We start from the raw sequence: 16,278 nt of genomic DNA on the forward strand, positions 1-16,278 counted from the left end.
GCAGAATTGTTAGGTCATATGGTAATTCTACATTGAATTTTTTGAGGAATGGCCATACTGTTTTCCACAGTGGCTTCATAATTTTACGTTCCTTTTTTTTTTTTTTTTTAATAATAGCCACCCTAATGGTGGGTAGCGGTATCTCATTATGGCTGTTGAATTTACCTAATGTGCTGATTTGCATTTCCCTAAAGATTCGTGAAATGGAGCATCCTTTCATGTTGTTAAGAAACTTAAAAAAAAATATTTTTCTACTAAACAAATGGATATATTATGGAGTAGAATATAACATTCATATAAATTTTCAAGTTAAACCATGAGATCTCAAAGAAATTTCCCATATTGGGTGGGCATCTTTCATCTACGCCCCTGGATTTCCCAGGAGATGCCATTCGTTCTCCTTCCTTCAATTTTCCTCTACCATGGGGATGGGTCTGGGGACAGTTTGAAAAAAGCCTTCTTGTCCCTGAGTTCAATCAGGAGAAGAGAAGGTATAATAAATCAGAAAGACCACAGCTACCTGACAAGATAGCATTTAATAAGAGAAAGTTTCCAGAGGCATCTGGGTGGCTCAGTCAGTTAAGCGTCCAAGTATTGGTTCTAGCTCCAATCATAATCTCATGGTTTGTGGGATCGAGCCCCACATGGAGCTCTGTGCCAACAGTGTGGAGCAGCAGGCTCCCTGTCTCTGCTTCCTTCTCTCTCTGCCCCTCCCCTGCTCACTCTCTCTCACAATAAATAATTTTTTTTTAAGAGAGACATTTTCCAAAGGAAAGTCAGCCCAAAATTAAAATGAAATCAATTCAATAAATATGTAAGGCATGTGGAAGGAAGCCATTCTGCATGCGTGTGATCAAGTTACTCTCCATGAAGAAGTGAGTAAAAGAGACACAGCCTAACGAGTATCACTGATGGAAGAGAGGACCACAGGAAGTGTCATAGAAGGATCTAAAACTAAGGAGTGCAGTAAACACAGAGCCAGATGCTGAACTGATATGTCAGGAACTGCAGAGGGAGACAGACCAGGGGCTAAAAGGAACACATAGAGCAGGTTGTCCTAAACATCTGTCTATGGGCAAATGATAGCTAATCAGCAGTGAAAAGAGAAAAATAAGAACGTTCTCCTGAGTTTTTTATAAAGCCAAATTTACTCCACATGGGAACTACCATAAGGGATTAAATGTCCTTTCTTTTATAAAATAAAAAATAGTTTTAATGAACCAAAATAAAAGGTGCAATGGGGCGCCTGGGTGGCGCAGTCGGTTAAGCGTCCGACTTCAGCCAGGTCACGATCTCGCGGTCCGTGAGTTCGAGCCCCGCGTCAGGCTCTGGGCTGATGGCTCGGAGCCTGGAGCCTGTTTCCGATTCTGTGTCTCCCTCTCTTTCTGCCCCTCCCCCGTTCATGCTCTGTCTCTCTCTCTCTGTCCCAAAAAAAAAAAAAAAAAAAAAAAAAGTTGAAAAAAAAAAGGTGCAAGCCCACATCATTTCTCAAATTTTATTGTGACCTTTTTTTTTTTTTTTTTTGTCTGTGACATTTCAGTTCTCCTAGCACTTTGGGAATTGCCAGCAAGAAGCAAGAAGTAGGGATAAGCCATGGAGAAGGGCCAGGTGGTCAAGATGAGTTAAGGCCCACAGAAGGCTTGGTTTAGGAACTCCCACCTCTTCCAGACAGGGCCCTTGTATGACCTGATATATGCAGCCTCTTTCTTCACTCCCAGCCTTCCAAGCCAGAGACATGCATTTAAAGAGGCAGGAATCTGCTAACATCTTTCAGATTTTTCTGACCCAACCTCTAGAGAAGGGTTGGCAAACTTTTTCTGTAAGGGGCCAGATAACAAACTTTCTAGGCTTTGTGGGCCACATGATCTCTGTCACGACTACTCAATGCTGGCATTGTAGCGCAAAAACAGCCACAGATAATATATAAACAAATGGATGCAGCTGTGTTCCCCTGAAACTTCATTTACAAAAATAGGCAGAAGCCTAGATTTGGTTCACAAGACACGGTTTGCCAAGCGGTACTCTAAAAAGCAGAGAGGAGAACCTTATAAAACCCAGATCGGACTCGGCAATAAAAATAGATTGTGGTCATTTTATACACGTGAAATTTGTGGCATATGGAAACGTGTGGTTTTGAGTCCAGCTTAAACAGATGTTTTCTGAGCATCATTATCATCATCATTGCTAGAACTTTATGATGATAGTTGACCCTCAAACAATGTAGGAGTTAGGGATGCCAACCCTCTGTGGGTTTGGAAATCCACATATAACTTTTGACTCCCCTAAAACTTAACTGGTAATAGCCTAGCGTTGACTGGAAGCTTTACCTACAACATTAATGGTCAATTAACACATATTTTGTATGTTCCATATATTAATACTGTATCCTTTTCAGTAAAGTAAGCTAGAGTAAAAAAAATGTCATTAGGAAAATTATAAGGAAGAGAAAATACATTTATAGTACTATATGTATATTTATTAAAAAGAAATCCACTTTTAAGTGGACCTGCGCAGTTCAAACCCATTTTGCTCAAGCATCAACTGTAATTGTTATACATCAAGCAATATACTAAAAATACCATATGAATTAGTTTACTTAACTCTCACAAGCACACTATATACTGATATCACCAGAATTTTCACTTCAGATCTAAGGGAATTGAGGAATTGGGAGGTTCAGTAACTTGCTTAGGCCCACTCAGTTGGTGAGCAGTGGGGCTGTGGTTCATAAAGCAGAATGTGGACTTCTGCTTCCAGCCATGGTGAGATGAGATTTACCTTCCCACCTTAAACAACTAAAACACTGAACACAATCCATGAAATAATGGTTTTCAGACATTCAGTAACTGGCAGAGCAGGACAATGACCACAATGAGAAGGCAAATCAAGAGGTAAGCCCAAGGATGCCCCTGCTTACTGCCTGCAGAATTTCCAGGCTATACCAAAGGAAAGAGGTTTGAGGACACAGAGCATGAATGGAGTTCCTGGAGGCCAAAGCAGCTAAAGTTTCTGAGGCAAGGAACTGAAGAAGAGAGAGCTGCACAGAAAGAAACTCCAGAGAGATACAGAGGATTCCCCTTGCATCTTTAGCTGAGTACTAATCAGCACATGTGTGTAAGGAAACTGCTGACCCAGAGACAGAATGATCAAAGAGGAGCACTTCCCAGGCTCACCCAGGGTTGGGAATATTTTATGTTCCTTCCAGCCAGAGTAAAAAGATCTCCTAGTATTTGCCTCCTCAAAAAAATATCACCTTAGTAGTAGGGTTGTATCAACCCTACACTAAAGGCTGTTCTGGACCCGCCTAAGAAAAATTAAAAGTAAATCAAAAGGATCAATTTGTTTCCAAGTAACTTGGAATTTTGCATTCCCACAAAAAAAAAAAAAAAAGAAAAAAAAAAGCCTAAAAAATATCTAAAGGATTGAAAAACAAATCTGCAACCAGCAACATACAATTCACAATGTCTTCCACCCAACAAAAAATTAACATGCATTCAAAGAAGCAGGAAAATATGCCCCAAAACCTGAGGGGAAAAAAATCAGTCAATAAAAACAGATACAGAAATACCACAGATGATGTAAATAATAAACAAGGAGGTTAAGACAGCTTCTATAAATATACTCCATATGTTCAAAATGGTGGAGCAAAGCATAAGCATGATAAGAAATTAAGGATATGAAAAAGACCTCAACGATAGAAAACAAGCAATGGCAATCTCTGAGATGAAAGGTCACTCAACCAGTAAGTGGCAGACCTGAGATTACACCCCTGGATGGACTCCAAGTTGTGCTGCTCATTACTGGAACAGTTTTGTAGCAAAGAAGACTGATCACAGAAGGCAAATCAAGCACCATTTTCTTAATTAAACCAATTGGTTCACACATGCAAGTAGCATTTTAAAAATTTCCCTGAATATATCAGAACTATCTTCTGCTTACACTGCACTGTGGGGATCAAGGCTTAGTAGCCACTGACGTGCATAATCTCTGACAATCAAAGTAGAGGGTACTAGGAAAAGAAACAGAGTAACAACCACTGCTACACAAGTGTAACTCTAACCACACCCAGGTGAATTTGCTTAGTTTCTTTCTTGTTGAGAATATTCACCCTTTGGTTTGTTTTGTTTTTCAGACAAACGTATATAATGAAAGTTCATTAACTGTGCTTCAGTTCAGGAACTACTCAGATGGTATCGAGACCTTCTTGATCCATGAAAGACCTAAGAGGCATTAAAGAAAGACAAGACACTATTTTTTTTAAGGTTTTACCTTTACCTAATCTCTACACCCAACATGGGGCTTGAATTTACAACACAGAGCAGGAGTTGCATGCTCTAACAACTGAGCCAGACAGGCACCCCAAGAAGACACTACTGTTAATGGGAGAAGATCTTGCCTATCCCCAGGGGAAGTCAACCTGATTCTGGCACCCACATTCCACCACAGTGGGGCTGGAGCTCATCATGTGGCCTTTTAGGATTTTTTGAGGGCAATATCTAACCAGTAAAAAAGAATAAAGAGTTTTCAAGTCCCTTTGCCGTGTTTATTTTCACATTACACATTGCTAACCACTCTTGAGTTTATCTATTTAGGTAAAGCAGACTAAGTAAGACCATAGTTCCATATGTAATGCAGCACATCTTACAATTAGACACCATCTTGAAGATTATGTAGTCCCCTCCTGCCATTTCACAGGTGAAGACACCAAGGCCACAACCATAGATGATAATGGCAGAGCTAGAACTAAAACCTCTACTTCTCAGAGAATTGGAGGACATGGAGGAAGAACCGGCTGTATCCTTCAGAGCTGTTGGTTACTGGGTCAGATCCTTAGCCTTTCTAAATGGAACTAATACCTTCTGTGGATTACATGAGATAATATATGGAGGTTGCTTGAAGTTTACATTTATTTCAGTGGCTGCCACACAGGAAAAGCTTACTAAATGAACTTAATGCTCCCCCCACCCCGAACTTGTTGACTAGTATCCTCTCTAACAGAGGGCCCTGTTGGAATCTACACAATATTAGAAAAAGCCAACCATCCTGAGAGCCTAATAAACATGGATATTTTCAAAGTCTAGGTAAAATAATTGAGGTGAAGTCTCAGGAAGGTATAACCAGAATACAATTGATGGTGGGAAAAGAGCTGTGGCCTAATGAATTTTATTTTAATCTTCCTAAAGAAAGATGACAATGGAAGGGGATCTGCAGAGGAACTAAAAAAAGGGCCAGAAAAGAACATAAACTGGCCATGTTGCCTCCAATTTTGTCCAAGAGAGGTGATGCCATGAGCTGGATGATATTGGTTGTTACATTCATCCAGGGAATGCTTTCTTTTCTGATTCTGTGCTTTCTAAGCACCTGAGAGTAATAAATGTTAGAACAATATCCTTGCCTTCTCAACCTCTAGTTCTCCCCTCTTTCCCTCCCCTCCCCTTCTCTCTCCTCTCCTCTGGCTTCCTCTCCCCTCCTCTCCCCTTATCTTCCTCCCTTACCCTCCTCAGACCCACTCTATTCAGGACCATGTGGTATGCAGATGTAAAACCAATGCATTCATTTGGCTACCCTAAGAGGAAATCAGCCTCAGAATGAATACAACACTGTAGGAGGCAGAGGTAAGGCACACGAGCATGCACACATATACACACACACAACAAACAAACAAGTAAAACCAGAACTTGATAAAATGGCTGAGTACCTAAGTCAGTAGAACTCCCCATTACATTCTGCTTTGGATTTCCAAACATAGAAACCATCAACCCCCACCACCACTGCCACCATTCATGTCACGCATTTTGAAATGCAGTTCCTGTTACTTACAACAAAATGCAACCTAATGAGTCAGCATTGGATTATCGTCAGGACTTTCCCACAGAAGAGACAATGTACCAATCAGCCAGCATACATATTTGGTCCAACTGAAAGATCGCTTTCAAACAAAACTAACAAATTAGCATTAAGTTTTATGTTGAGGTCATATATGACTTTGTTTAACATGACTCATTTACTTATTGTGTGGGATGTGTCTTCTAGACTCTCTAAGTGGTCATTTCTAGCAATACCAACAATTTCACGTTTCTGAACCTACAGATCTAAGGGCCAGACCGTAAAACGTGGCCACCATGCTCCCGTGTTGCATTTGTGTGATCCAGACTAAGTATCTGCTCTGTTCATCTCATCTCTCTCCTTTACAGCATCCAGTTCACAAAACTCCCATTACAGTGCCCTTTCCACCATGCCTCATTCTCATTAGGTGGTTAATTACATCATGAGCTTGAAAGTAATAAAACAGCATTTCTTACTTTTTGTTAATTCAGATAGGCCTGCCCTCCAATTAGTGCAAATTATCGAGGTTTTATTATATACATACATATGTGTTTGTGTTTGCAAAGTTTCATTGATGAATAATGACTATGCAGCCACCCACGGACCAGATGGAAATGATTGGAGATCATTAAATACAACATTGTTAGGTCATTTCCAGCATGTAATCAGCAACAATGGCTGTGGTTAGACTTGTTACATAAACAGATGGAGGAGAGGATGACTCACGGAGTGCAGAATTACTGAGGCCTTAGGTGTCCCCAACAGGGCTTACAAGAAATAAGCTTGGGGACTGCTAGCATGGCTTAGGTGGTGCCTAGGTTGAAGGAATGATAACAAGAGCTGGGTCTGCTCATTGCATGTTGACCATAGCTTGAAGTTATGAAGAGACTCTCCCTTCTCTTCCTTCCTTCCTTGCCTTATGTCCATTTGTTCTTTCTTTCTTTTCTTTCTTTCTTTCTCTCTCTCTCTCTCTTTCATGTTTATTTTGAGAGAGAAAGAAAGAGAGTGTGTGAGTGGGGAGGGGTAGAGAGGGGGAGAGAGAATTCCAAGCAGGCTCTGCACTGTAAGTGCAGGGCCCAATGCAGGGCTCAATCCGGCGAACAGTGAGCCAAGATCAAGAGACAAATGCTTAACCGACTGAGCCACCCAGGTGCCCCTATGTTCTTCTTTCTTAAAAACACTTATCGAATGTGCCACTCACTGGGCTGTTTATTTAAAAAGACAGTCCCAGGGTGCCTGGCTGACTCAGTCAATAGAGGATGTGACTCTTAATCTCAGGGTTGTGAGTTCAAGCCCCCATATAGGGCATGGAACCTCCTCAAAAATAAATAAATAAATAAATAAATAAATAAATAAATAAATAAATAAATAAAATTTTTAAAAATTAAAAGGACAGTGCTAATTTCTGCCACACTATTTCCCAATTCCATGGCCTTACTCAAGTACCAAGTACATTAACTTCTAGAAGGTCAATTTCTGCATTTAAAACTGAAGATAAAGTTGCCCTCCATGCCTCTACTCCAGATTTGCTTTGAAAATACAATGAAATTAGTGAGATAAAAGGAAGGAAACCCCTGGGGAACTGCTATTATTATGCCGTGTCCAGCACCGCTGTAGCCCTCTAGCACATAATGTCATCCCTGTGCCTTGCTTCTAAGCACATTTTCGGTAACACTTATGTAGTACTTTATGTGTGACGTTTGGTACCAAAAAATCAGGTTTAAGTCCCAGCTCTACCATTTAATAGCCATGAAGCACTGGGCAAATCTCTCAAAGTCTCTGGGCTTCAAGAGATTATTGAGAGGAATTAGGTTAGGAAGGAAAGGAGGAAGGACAGAAGGGAAGGAGTAAGGGAGGAGGGGGAAAAGGAAAGTAGATAGGTAGGTTTTTGGTTGCAAGGGCCATCTTTAAAAAAGAGAGAACATTTATTTTCAGGATTTATATTGTCTGGAGGAGGAACAAGAAGGTGACAGGACTTAAGACCTCTCTGAGAACCAGATAATTCTTTCAAATTCTTTCTCATTGCATCTGTTTCTCTCCACCTATCTGGTTAGTGCTCACTGTATAATCTAGATGGAATCCTGAAGCAAACCAATCTGGGTAAGTTAGCAAATCATTATGGCCTCCATGAAACAGAGGCCCCCACACAAGATTGTCTCTAAACAAGCCCACACTGGCTCAATCCATGGCCACTCCTGCTCAAAGAACAGTCGAGCACTACTCTTCTGATTAAGGGGCTGTAAATGGGCCAAGGGATACTGTATGTGGCAGGAAACATCACTGACATTTCCAAAATAAGTCAGGAACACAGAGTACACTGTGTTGAGAAAGAAGCAGTAAATAGAAACTGCCCCTTGAGTACTCTGAGGGTATATTTAATGGTGTCCCACAGAAGGTGCCATGGCTTAGGGAAAAAGAGGTTAGGTTCCAGTCAGAAAATAATTTTCCTTGCTTAAAGTTTCCCTTCATTGCAGCAAATAGAGAAAAAAAAGAAAGTTAACATGTATGCGGGGGAGGGGATGGGAGAGAACAGAGGAGGCAAGTACCATATATAAACTCAGCACCCAGAGTATAGAGATGAAATGAGGGAAACACAGATGAAACACCCCGCAACCATTCCCACAGCACAAAGGCAGGCAGCCAGCATTTTGCAGCAGGTTTGGGGGGATTCCAGTCTCCTCAGCAATACCGATGATAAAATTTGATACTCAATGGGAATCCTGAGTAATACCATAAGTAATTCCTACTAAGTGCCCTAACAAATATGCACAGAGTAACTTGGGAACAAAGAGTGTGGGACACCAGAGGAAAATCAGAGGAAGCTGGAAGAAGATAAAACTAAACTGTATCAAAATCAAACCTAACTTCCTCAACAATACCTGTCTGCTATGAATTGAATTGTGCTTCCCCACAAAAAGATATGTTGGTACTAACTCCCAGTCCCTCAGTACCTCAGAATGTGACCTTATTTTAAAATAAGGTCTGGGATGCCTAGGTGGCTCAGTCACTTGAGTGTCTGACTCTGGATTTCGGTTCAGGTCATGATCTCATGATTTGTGAGTTCAAGCCCTGCATCAGGCTCTGTGCCGACAGTGCAAAGCCTACTTGAGATTTTCTCTCTCCCTCTCTCTTGCTCCTCCCCTGTTTGCGCTCTCTCTCTCTCTCTCTCTCTCTCTCTCTCAAAAGAAACTTTAAAAAATAATAAGGTCTTCACAGAAGTATTCAAGTTAACATAAGATCATTAGGGTGTGCTTATATAATCCAATACAACAGGCAGTCTTATAAAAAGAGGAAATTTGGACACTGAGACAGGCGTACATAGAAGGAAGATGATGTGAAGACACAGAGGGAATGACATCCACCAGCCAAAGATGGCCCGCAAACTACCAGAATTTAGAGAGACTTGGAACTGATTCTCCCTTAAATCCTTCAGAAGGAACTAACCCTTCCAACTCCTTGATTTCAGACCTCTACCCTAAATTTCTGTTGCTTAAGCCACCTAGTTTATGGTATTGATTTATGGCATCCCCAGAAGAGCAATATACTATCTAAGGACGTTTATCAGTTCCTCAAGGAAAAGGAGAATAGAAAGTGACAGAACCTCATTGATAAGTACACATTCTTATTACTTATAAATTATCTTATCATACTGTTTTTGTACAGTGTATAGGTTCTCAAGCTCCAATATAAATTCAGTCCTTCCAGCCCTGAGTTGGAAGCTCTCTAGCATCTATTCTAAATATCTGAACTTGGTGTCTTCTACCTGAGTATTACAGTCTCGATTCCAGTAGCTGCAGTAGTCAAAGCCAGAATTCCTCTTTAAATGAGAATGACTCTTTAATATGGCTTTTATTTTTACTGTCCAAGTGGGCTATATGATACAGAAGCACCCTAAAGACTGTGAAATACTAATAAATAACAAGAACATATATCCCACTGATAAAAAATATTCTATTTTATGTCTCTTCCTTATCTACAAAGACAGCTGTATGAAAATCCTATAAAACTCCAGGAAAGTGGTACCATGGCAAAAGTTCTACTACACCAGAATTACCCTAACAGTAACACACAAAATCCCCTCTGAGAATTCATTTCCCCTTTCCCCTCACCACCCTTCATACAACTGCATCATCATCTAGATGAGTTAGAGGAAGTCTCTCTGTGGCAAATTCCGGTAAGTGCTCCTCAGTATATCTACTCTTCTTTTTTTAGTTAGCCTGTAAATTTTATCTGGAGGCATAACCTCCCAAAGTGAAGACAGACTTTCCAGCTTCCACATATGAGCTCCTGTGTGATTAAGTTCTGACCAGTGGCAGGCAAGTAGAAGTGTTGAATGTGGTTTCTCTAAAAGGGGAACACGTGTGATCAGTATCCTTCTGTCTTCCTGGTTGGAACATAGACACGATAGCTGGTTCTTACAACACGATCCCTAAGTCATCCACTGAGGATGGCCTAACAACATGACAGAGGGAGGCCAGGCCTTTGCCACTGTGTATGCCTACCCTGGACTGCCAACACCGGTACATTTTTGTCAAGAGAGAATGACAATTCTGTATTGTTTAAGTCATGATTATTCTAGAATTTTTGTAACATGCAGTCAAGATTCATCCTAAATGATTCAGTGCCTTGGAATACAAAGAACAGAAAACTTACGTTGCAATGGTCCAAAGAATATGGAAGCTTATCTCACATAAGGAGAAATCCAGAAGTCAGGCAGCCCCAAGACCGGTTAATTCAGCAATTTAGGGAGGTCCAAGCACCCAGATTTGGGCATCTTTCTGGCCTATTTCCCACTGCTTCTCCACAACACCTTATACTTCAGGCCTGATGAACTACTGCTGGTTCTCTAAATACGCCATGCTCTTTTAAGTCTCCTTTCGCTTAAATACACTGTGGCTTCTCCTTGGAATACTCTTCCTTCCCTTTTTAGCTGGTGTCTTAATCAGCTCAGGCTGCCATAATAAAATTGCACAGACTGAGTAACTTAACACAAATTTATTTTCTCACAGTTTCTAGAAGCCCAAGATCAAGGTTCTGGCCAATTCAGTTTCTGGTGAGGACTCTCTTCCTGGCTTGCAGAAGGCCACCTTCTCCTTATGTCCTCACATGGTCTTTCCTTAGTGCATGGGGTGGCAGGAGAAAAGGGAGTTAGCTCTCTGGTGTCTCTCCTCATAGGGACACTAATCCTTTTGGATCAGGACTCCACTTTGATGGTGTTATCTAACCTCAAGTATTTTGGTAAAAGCCCTACCTCCAAATACAGCCACATTGGGAGTTAGGGCTTCAACATGTGGATTTGGGGAGGACACAAACATTCAGTTTATAACACCTGGAAATCTCCTCTTAATTCTCTAAGATATAACAAAACTTCATCTCCTTTTGGAAAGCCTTCCCAGACTTGAGAATTAGATGTCTCCCCTTCAGTTTCCACATTAGTTCCTATCATGCAGTGCTGATCCCATTGAACAATGATTAAATACATATTTGTCCCCTCCTTGTCAGTCCACAAGAGTCTTAAAAGCAAGGACAGTAGTTTGTTTGTTTTATACACCTAACACCTAGGACAGCACCTGGCACAAAGTTGGTGTTTAACAAAGGTCTAAGGAAGAGGGAGAGAAAGAAACATCATATCTTTAGAAGAAAATGTAATCTGTATTCCAAATGAATTACAATTGAATTACAAATGAATTACAAATTACAAATGAATGCCAGAACATCCATCATCCACTGGATTTGTCTTAATGATATATAAATTCAATTTCCAGATTACTAAACTTGGTGTAGTGGGTAAGTGTCAGGATTAAAATGCTGTCTTCCAACTTAGTGTCTATATGACTTAATTAATTACTTCCTATGGTAAATCTTAAATGATTCTAAATTCCTTGATGTCCCTCCTATTCCTTTCTCCTTGAATCTTGGCTGGTCTTAAAGACTTGCCTGTGGTAAAGTCACCTTCTGGGGGTTCTGAGGCTATATCATAAGAAGACTTGCAGCTTCAGCTCAGGCCTCTGAAATCCTTGTTCTCAGAGTCCTGGGGCACCATGCAAGAGGCCCACCTACCCTGAGTCCACCATGCTATGAGGAAACTCAAGCTGGCCATGCAGAGAGACCATGCAGAGAAAGAGATGCCTGAGCAGCACCCAGACAATAAGTCATCCCCACCATAACGAGCCTGACTCTGCTATGCCCTGTCCAAATCCATGACCTAAAGAAGCAAGAGGTAACAGTATTATTGTTGTTCTAGGCCAATAAGTGTTGGAGTAGTTTGTTAAGAGGTAATAGATGATGAAACACTACTGGGCCTCAGTGTTCTTGACTAAAAATGAAGATAAGAACAGTTTCCAGCTCTTGGCACTACGATAAAAGTTAAACAGGTTAGAATTTATAAAGCACTTAAAACAATACCCAGCCCAAAGTAAGTGCGAATAAATATTAGATATTTCTATTTTACTTCTTTATGTTTGGTTTCCATAGATCAAAACCATTTTGTTTTGGCAAATTTAATGATGGCTTAACTTAGGCAGTGGAACTCGATTCACGCCCTGTTATAGGTTAAGGCGATCTCTTGCTGAGAATCTGTAGGTGGAGAGGGTGGAAGGAACAAGCCCCTGCCCCAATTACCAACGAGTCATCTCCCCAAGACATCAGACTATGGCCTGGGCCTGAGAGAGGCCTCCTAGTAAGCTTCCAAATTTTCTGTTTACACGGCTGGAGTTTTTTCTTTTCCTCCTCCCTCCTGGGATAATTTGACACTAATGGGCAAAACTATTGAGGGTGGAAATTGTTGGTCTTTTCTCCCCGTGTGCCTGGAATCCAGCTTCAGAGGAGGAGAAATACAAACATGACACTAATGGACTTCCCTTGTTCTCAGTTCTTCTCATTTCAAGACAGCAGTCCCCTTGGCATCAGGGCTCCTCACTTCAGATCCATTAGCGCCGGGCAAATGAGCCGTGTGGTTTCTCTCATCTCCTGCCCATAAACCACCACACGTACCTCTCTCCTGACCCCTCCCTCTAGTTAACATTGTTTAACAGACTCAAGGACACAGTTGCGGTTCTTTTCTTCCTAGAAGAACAAAATGTGCTAATGCTCCTGGTGCTGGCCATCTGGGTCGGTGGGCTGTTAGATGCTCTCTCTTTTAAGATGTTATCGATAGTCTGTTACTGAGCACCTGGGTGATGGAAAGGGCCTCTGGGAGCCCACTGACACCCCTGTGTTCCTCCACTGACACCTCCTGGCACAACCCATTTACTCTCCTCGGACTTCCCAACCTGGCCCTGATTTTACTGGCTCTGGGCAGCATCAGGATCCTGAGCTGCTGGGGTTCGGAGGCTGGGGGGGGGGGGGGCGCAGAAGAGGGACCCAGGACTTAGACTTAAACAGCTAGTACCCTAACTCAGCTAGCTTATGAGAAAAGGGGAAGCATTTATGGACTGGGCTGGATATTTAAGCAGCATCTGGATTATAGGAAAGTGTATCAGTTTTAAAACTGCATACCTGGGTCTCAGGCCTGCTTGGCCTTATACTAGCTGTCTGATGTTGGGTAGCTATCTAGATCTCAGCCTGCTTAGTTCTTTAAATGGGAATACACTATTTAGCTTAGAGGACAACTTTGACAGTTGGACGAAATGAGGTTTTACCTTTATGCTATACAGCATCTGGGAAGGAATGCAGATATCGACCATTACCAGAAAGAGCCTGGTTTTCTTGTAGCTGGATCACAAACACACTTGGAATTCAGAGGATATTGCAAACATTTTTTGCTACTGTTCATAACAGGTTGTCTTTCAGTCCACAAAGAATCTGCAATCTCTATTTCCTCTTTACTTCCTTTTTCCTTTCTAGCCTCTGCCCTGGGTCCCAGCCACAGGCAGGGTCTGTCCCTCGTGGCTGAGTCTGAGACAAGCCATATTCCAGGCACCTTCTGAGTGGAGCTCCTGAAATGAAACAAGACTCTTGCTGATCCTGATTGTCTCCTTAGCATAGCTTGGATGTATAATAACATTGAAAGATCTGTCCCTACCATGGGTGAGAATGGGACCAATTTAAAGGGACAGAGAGGTGCACCCTGACCAAGATGGGAAGCACCTAACACATAGTAGGCATTTAATAATGACCCTGCTTCCTCTAACTAAATCTTTACTAGTTCTTCAGCCTACCAAATGTATGACCGGGGGCAAGCTGCTTAACCTCTTATGCCTCAGTTTTCTCATCTGTAAAATAGGGATAATAATAGAAGCTAGGTCATGCATGGGGTCGTTACAGAAATTTGATGAGCTATACATATAAAACTCAGAATGATGCCCAGAAAATAATAAATAACATATAAGGGTTTGTTGGTATTATTGTCATTATTCGCTATTTTAATTGCTTTTTTTTTTTTTTGAAATTGGGTTTTAGGGCACCTGGCTGGCTCAGTCAGCGGAGCATGCAACTCTTGATCTCAGGGTTGTAAGCTCAAGCTTGGGTGTAGAGACTTCTTAAAAATAAAATCTTTTAATAAAATGAAATAGGCTTCCATCTAGGTTAACACAATTTAAAACTGAAGGTTCAAACAATTCAGTCTCTCCCTTCTCTCTCCTTATTTATAGATTTTAAAAAGTTGTTTCATTTGTTCAAAATCCCATTTGTTGTGGTGCAGGGTGACTGCACCCTGTGGGAGTAGACTGGGAGCCTACAGGTCTGAGGTCTTCAGGCTCAGCCACTGTGTGACCTGGGGCAAGGCACCTGGCCACCTGCTCCTCCCTTTTATCCTCCATAGCTCACTCGTAGCAGGTGATCTGTGGCATCAATTCACCTTCAGACCAGGAGAATGGCAGGGCCCCTTTGATACTGAATCCCTGTATTTCTCCTTCACCCTTGATTCCAGGCAAGACTGAAAGCAGCCTATTTTCAAACTGTTCAATTCTCAAGAGAGGAGGAAAACCTGCCTTCAAACATAGCTTACTGCCTTTCCCCAAGATAAGCACCGCCCCCAACCAAGGCTCCCTGATTATCAAACATGTCAGCAGTATTCTAAGAATCCTGTATAAAATAAGCAAACCAGTCCTCCGGGAAGACCTGAGGGATTGCTTTGAATAAAGTGAATAAGCCTTAATGCATAAATGGATACATCCTCATTAAGCTGCAGATGCCTGGAATCACCAGGACGGTGACCCTCACTCAGGAGGTGCTGCCCCTCTGTGGGTGGGGGTCACCAGGGAGCATAATTGTCTACCCTCTGTGGAATACTTGCCTCCAACATCTTTATATTCTCATCGTGATACCTGTAGAATCACGATTTTTTTCTTTCTTTCTTTCCTTTAATCTCTCTTTCCATAGTAGTCTCGAGCCCCTGCTATGCACCAGATTCTGTGCTTACTGACAGTTACATAAGGAAGATTAAGACATGCTTCTCGCTTTCAAAAAATTCACACATCAGCAGGAAAAACTAAAATGTAAAGAATTCTATAATACAATGCCAGGCTAAATCTGGTTTCCCTGTTAACACTCTAATGGCACTTAGTACTTTGCCTTCCTATAACTTGTCATAAGTTAGAAAATGTATTTTTCTTTTCCAGTAATTAATTCTGCTCTCCCTCTCCCTCCTCCACAGTATAGGCTGTGATGCTTTGAGCTAATATTTACTTAGTACGGATTATATCGCAGACACTGGTTTAAGTGTCTTACATATATCAACTCTTAATCTTCACAACCACTTTAAGATGAATGTCCTAATATTATTCTCATTTTACAAATGAGGAACTCAGACATGGGGAAATTGAGTAACATGCTAGGGGTCACACAGCTGGTAAGAGTCAGAACCAGGTCTTAAACCTAAGCAGTATGGCTTCAGACCCCCGCTCTTAGTTCTACATTAAAGGGAAGACATCAAGGCTTTTTTAAAGGTGATAGATATGTACATGATACAGTCTAGAGAGATCTCCTTGTAAAATTATTGTGTTCTGGTAAATGTGGGTAAACTTTAATTTGTCTGGAAAATCCATTCATGCAGAATCCCTAGTGACAAATGCAAGTAAGTGAGGCATTGCAGTGTATACAAAAGATGAAGAAGGGGGAAATGGCAGCATTTAGATCAGATTAAGAAAAAGAACATTTGTTGAGGGGCACCTGGGTGCTGCAGTTGGTTAAGCATCTGACTCTTGGTTTCGGCTCAGGTCGTGATCTCATGTTCATGAGTTTGAGCCCTGCACTGGGCTCTGCACTGACAGTGTGGAGCCTGCTTGGTACTCTCTGTCTCCCTCTCTCTCTGCCCCTCTTCTGCTCACTCTCTATCCCTCTCGCAAAAAAATAAATAAATAAATACATACATACATACATAAATAAATAAACAAAAAAAAAAGGACATTTACTGCAAAGCAAGTCTATGTGTAGAACTGAAAAATGCAACTATCCGAAGAGCACAGGGCTGTACCTTATGAGATTTCTGACTTGATCTAAATTTATAACTAT

At 41.4% G+C, this 16,278-nt stretch overlaps 1 long non-coding RNA gene across 1 annotated transcript in view; it reads right to left on the reverse strand.

Moving 5' to 3' along the window:
• LOC109266701 (uncharacterized) overlaps positions 1-16,278 on the reverse strand; it is a 65,358-nt gene that overhangs the window by 41,981 nt on the left and 7,099 nt on the right. The gene's annotated exons all lie outside the window — the stretch shown is intronic.

This window comes from Panthera pardus, unplaced genomic scaffold (assembly GCF_024362965.1).
Source record: "Panthera pardus isolate Hobbes unplaced genomic scaffold, ASM2436296v1 HiC_scaffold_11, whole genome shotgun sequence".
NCBI classification, from domain to species: domain Eukaryota; kingdom Metazoa; phylum Chordata; class Mammalia; order Carnivora; family Felidae; genus Panthera; species Panthera pardus.